Here is a 5,624-nt window from a genome sequence, read left to right as displayed (position 1 = left end):
CCTGCATTGGGGGCTCATCCGGGATTTGAAGGCCCCCACACACACCCGAGAACCGACCTGGAGGTAAGGGGGACCCCTCTGGAGTGAATGTGTGCTGGCCAGTGTTTTTTTGTTCTGAGTATCTGGTGTCTGGGACACGCGCTTTTGGTTTGGTTTGATTTGCAGCAGTCCTCTCAGGCTGTAAGGAACAGAGGACAGTGATCAGCAGACGTGCTAGGAGGATCACAGGCTGCCACCCTGGGGGACGCCCTGGGAGGTGAGGAGAGCCAGGGACGCTTGGTGGTCTCCTATTTTCGGTCAGAGGACCAAGTTCTATTGTTAGAGAGGAAGCTTCCTCCTTTGTGGCCATCCAATTCTTTCACCTGCTTGTGGAAGATGCGGATGGGTTGCTGGTGTCTGGATCTGTTTGTCTCAGTTCTGTGGGTTGTTGTTCTTTGTGTCTTTGTCTATAGTTCTGCTACAGGACAGATGGTGACAACTCCCCTTAGCTTGACTCTTGACCATTGGACTGAAGTTAAGTCTAGAGCCCATAATTTGTCAGTTGAGGTTAAAAGGAGACCCTGGCAGGCATATGGTGCTCCTGAGTGGCCAACGTATGAGGTTGGATGGCCATCAGAAGGAAACTTTAATTCTGAGACTATTCTGGCTGTTAAAGATATTATTTTTCAGAATGGACCAGGCTCCCGTCCCGACCAAGAGTCTTATATCCTCACATGGAACGATTTGGTGGACAACCCCTGCCGTGGGTTAGGCCGTGGTTGAATAAACCAAGGAACCCAAGCTCCAGAGTCCTGGCTCTTGAAAATGAAAAAAAGCCCTCTCCTGAGGGAGCCAGACCTCCCCCTCGCATCTATCCTGAGATCGAGGAGCCCCCGGCATGGCCGGAGACTCAGCCTGTCCCTCCCCCCCTTACCATGTCCCAGGGGCCGAGGGAGGGCCCCTTGCCCTTCCCGAACCTCTGCCCCAGCGCTTCCCAAACCTCTGCCCCCCCACCCTTCCCAAGCCTCTGCCTCCCGGCCTACCCAAGCTTCCTCCCTCCGCCCCTCCCAAGCCCCTGGAAATGGGAGGACCAGAGAGACACTATCCTGGAGGGAGCAGATGGAATTGTAACACTGCTGCTACGCAAGTCAGGCCCTCTCATGCTGGGGGGCCAACTACAACCCCTCCAATATTGGCCTTTTTTCTCTGCAGATCTTTATAACTGGAAAGATACCCCCCCTTTTCAGAGGAACCCCAACGCCTCACATGGCTGGTGGAATCTCTTATGTTTTCTCATCAGCCTACTTGGGACGATTGCCAACAGCTGTTGCAGACACTCTTCACAACCGAGGAGTGAGAGAGAATTTTAATAGAAGCCAGAAAAGATGTCTCCGGGACTGACGGGCAGCCCAGGCAGCTGCAGCACGAGATAGACGTGGGGTTGCCTCTGACTCGCCCTGATTGGGACTACAATACGGCTGAAGGTAGGGAGAGGTTGAAAATCTATCACCAGGCTCTGGTGGCGGGTCTCTTAGGTGCCTCCAGAAGGCCCACCAATTTTGCCAAGGTGAGAGAGGTGATGCAGGGGCCAACGGAGTCTCCCTCAATGTTTCTTGAGAGGCTCATGGAAGCATTTAGGTGGTTCACACCCTTTGACCCCACCTCTGAGATTCAAAAAGGCTCAGTAGCATTAGCTTTCATAGGACAGTCAGCTCCTGATATCAGAAAGAAACTTCAGAGATTGAAAGGATTACAGGAAGCTGAGCTGTGTGATTTAGTAAAAGAGGCAGAAAAGGTATATCACAAAAGGGAGGCAGAAGAGGAAAAGGAGCAAAGGAAAGAAAGAGAGAGAGAGAAACACGAGGAGAGACGAGAGAAAGAGAGAGAGGAAAGGGAGGATAGGTGCAATAGACGACAAGAGAAAAATCTGACCAGGATCCTGGCCACAGTGGTGGAAAAAAAAGGAGAAAGAGAGAGCAATATTTGAAAATTTAGGACAGGCCCTAGGCAGATAGGGAGCCTGGGAAATAGGACCCAACTTGATAGAGATCAGTGTGCCTGTTGCAAGGAGAAAGGGCACTGGGCAAGTGATTGCCCTAAGAAGAGCAGCAAAGGACCTAGGGTCCTAACCCTTGAAGAAGATGAAGACTAGGGAGGATGGGGCTCAGAGCCCCTCCCCAAGCCCAGGGTAACTCTGAAGGTGGAGGGAAAGCCAGTTTAATTTCTGGTGGACTGGTGCTGAACATTCGGTACTCTTGCAACCATTGGGAGGACTAACAGATAAAATATCCTGGGTGCTGGGTGCTACTGGACAATGGCAATATTCATGGACTACCCGAAGAACTGTTGACCTGGGAGTGGGACGGGTAACCCACTCATTCTTAGTCATTCCCGAATACCCAGCACCCCTCCTTGGTAGGGACCTATTAACCAAGATGGGTGTTCAAATTTCCTTCAAATCAGAAAAACAAGTGTTTGCTGGAGGCCGACCCATCACTGTGTTGACTCTCCAACTAGATGATGAGTATTGATTATACTCTCCCCCGGTAGAGCCTGATCAAGACCTAAAGCCCTGGTTAGAACAATTTACCCAAGCCTGGGCAGAAACCACGGACATGGGCTTGGTGAAACAAGTACCCCCACAGGTCATTCAACTAAAAGCCAGTGCTATGCCAGTATCAGTCAAACAATATCCCATGAACTGAGAGGCCCGAGAAGGAATTTGGCCCCATATTCTAAGACTGATTCAACAAGGTATTCTGGTACCAGTTCAGTCCCCCTGGAACACTCCCTTACTGCCAGTTAGAAAACCCGGGACCAATGATTACCGCCCAGTACAGGACTTGAGAGAAGTCAATAAAAGAGTACAGGACATACATCCAACTGTCCAAAACCCTTACAACCTCCTTAGTGCCCTCCCACATGAGCGAATTTGGTATACAGTGTTGGATCTAAAAGATTCTTTCTTCTGTCTAAGATTACATTTGGACAGCCAACCTCTTTTTGCCTTCGAATGGAGACCCAGACACAGGAAGGACTGGGCAGCTCACCTGGACTTGTTTGCCCCAGGGGTTCAAGAACTCCCCAACCATCTTTGATGAAGCCCTACACAGGGACCTAGCCAATTTTAGAGTTCAACACCCCCAGGTAACCCTCCTTCAATATGTTGATGACTTACTCCGGGCAGGAGCTACCCAGCAGGACTGCCTAAAAGGTAAAAAGGCATTGCTACTGGAGCTGACTGACCTTGGCTATCGAGCCACAGCTAAGAAGGCTCAAATATGCAAAAGAGAGGTAACGTATTTGGGGTACTCCTTGCGGGATGGACAAAGATGGCTGACGGAGGCACAAAAGAGGACTGTAGTACAAATACCAGTTCCAACTATGGCCAGACAAGTTAGAGAGTTCCTGGGGACAGCTGGGTACTGCAGACTATGGATCCCAGGGTTTGCAACCCTAGCAGCCCCCCTCTATCCACTAACTAAAGAGAAAGGAAAATTCACTTGGACCTCCGAACACCAGGGGGCGTTTGATGCCGTCAAGATGGCACTATTATGTGCGCCTGCCCTAGCCCTCCCTGATGTGACTAAACCATTCACCCTTTACGTAGATGAGCATAAGGGGATAGCCCGGGGAGTCCTAACCCAATCCTTAGGGCCATGGAGAAGACCTGTTGCCTACCTATCAAAGAAACTTGACCCTGTGGCTAGTGGATGGCCTGTATGTCTGAAAGCCATAGCGGCAGCATCCATATTGATCAAAGATGCTGATAAGCTAACTCTAGGGCAGAGGATAACTGTCATTGCCCCACATGCCCTGGAGAGCATTGTCCGGCAGCCCCCAGACCGATGGATGACTAACGCCCGTATGACTCACTACCAGAGCCTGCTCCTCACCAACAGGATAACGTTTGCCCCACCTGCCATCCTCAACCCCGCTACTCTCCTGCCTGAAGAAACTGATGAGCCAGTGACTCATGACTGTCATCAACTGCTGGTTGTGGAAACTGGGATCCGAAAGGATCTTACAGATGTCCCACTGACTGGAGGAACATTAACCTGGTTCACAGGTGGGAGCAGTTACATTGTAGAAGGTAAGAGGATGACTGGGGCGGTGATAGTAGACGGAACATGAACAGTCTGGGCCAGCAGTCTGCCAGAAGGAACTTCAGCACAAAAGGCTGAACTCATGGCCCTCACACAGGCCCTACAACTAGCTGAAGGAAAGTCTGTGAATATCTACATGGACGGCAGATACGCTTTTGCTACTGCACACATACACAGGGCCATCTATAAACAGAGAGGGCTTCTTACTTCAGCAGGGAAAGAAATTAAAAACAAAGAAGAAATTCTAAGTTTGCTAGAAGCTCTACATCTACCCAAAAGACTGGCCATTATACATTACCCTGGCCACTGAAAAGCCAAAGATTTTATCTCCAAAGGAAACCAGATGGCTGACCAAGTGGCCAAACAGGCAGCCCAGGGGGTCAGCCTTCTGCCCATAATAGAAAAGCCAAAGAACCAAAAAAGTGAGCAACGATATACCCCAGATGATTGGCGAGAAGTCAGAAAGTTAGGCCAGGCCAGTTCTCCAAAACTCTGGAGGGGGCCTGTTTTACCTCAGAGGGAAAAGAGATTCTACCTCAAGCAAAGGGACTAGAATATGTTCAACAAATACACCACCTAACCCATCTGGGGGCCAAACATCTACAAAAACTACTGCAGAGGTCTTCTTACCATATTCTGAGGTTGCCAGAGATAGCTGGCTCAGTAGTCAAGCATTGTGTACCTTGTCAGATGGTCAATGCTAATCCCTCAAGAATGCCTCCCAGGAAGAGGCTAAGAGGAGACAGCCCAGGTGCTCACTGGGAAGTGGACTTCACTGAGGCAAAGCCAGCTAAGTATGGTAACAAGTATTTACTAGTTTTCGTAGACACTTTTTCAGGATGGGTAGAGGCTTATCCTACCAAGAAAGAAACCTCAACTGTGGTGGCTAAGAAAATACTGGAAGAAATTTTCCCAAGATTTGGGATACCCAAGGTAATAGGATCAGACAATGGTCCAGCCTTTGTTGCCCAGGTAAGTCAGGGACTGGCCAAAATATTGGGGATTGATTGGAAATTACATTGTGTCTACAGACCCCAAAGTTCAGGACAGGTAGAGAGGATGAATAGAACCGTTAAAGTGACCCTCACCAAATTGACCACAGAGACTGGCGCTAATGATTGGATAGCTCTCCTACCCCTTGTGCTCTTTAGGGTCAGAAACACACCAGGACAATTTGGACTGACCCCCTATGAACTGCTATACGGGGGGGCCTCCTCCACTGGTAGAAATAACCTCTATACATAGTACTGATATGCTGCTTTCCCAGCCTCTGTTCTCTAGGCTGAAGGTGCTCAAAGTGGGTGAGACAATGAGCATGGAAGCGACTCCAGGAGGCTTACTCAGGAGAAGGATGCCCCCGACCTGCGGAGCCAATATTATGCAGGGTGGTCGAGGAGGGCTGCAACCTGTAAAGAACAGCAGAAAAGAAGAAGGAGACCAAGCAGAGGTTTTGTCAAGGTCTCGTTTAATGTTGGATTTTTTAGCTCTTTTATAATCAACCAGCAAGCAGGGGGATCAAGCAGGGGGGCACAAGAAAAG

At 49.7% G+C, this 5,624-nt stretch overlaps 1 pseudogene; it reads left to right on the top strand.

Annotated features, from left to right (window-relative positions):
• The first annotated feature begins 375 nt into the window (after positions 1-375).
• On the top strand, positions 376-5,008 carry LOC123455062 (annotated as a pseudogene).
• The last annotated feature ends 616 nt before the right edge of the window (positions 5,009-5,624 follow it).

The sequence above is a fragment of the Jaculus jaculus genome, chromosome 15 (assembly GCF_020740685.1).
Source record: "Jaculus jaculus isolate mJacJac1 chromosome 15, mJacJac1.mat.Y.cur, whole genome shotgun sequence".
Taxonomy (NCBI): Eukaryota; Metazoa; Chordata; class Mammalia; order Rodentia; family Dipodidae; genus Jaculus; species Jaculus jaculus.
This window is presented reverse-complemented; position numbering and strand designations above follow the sequence as displayed.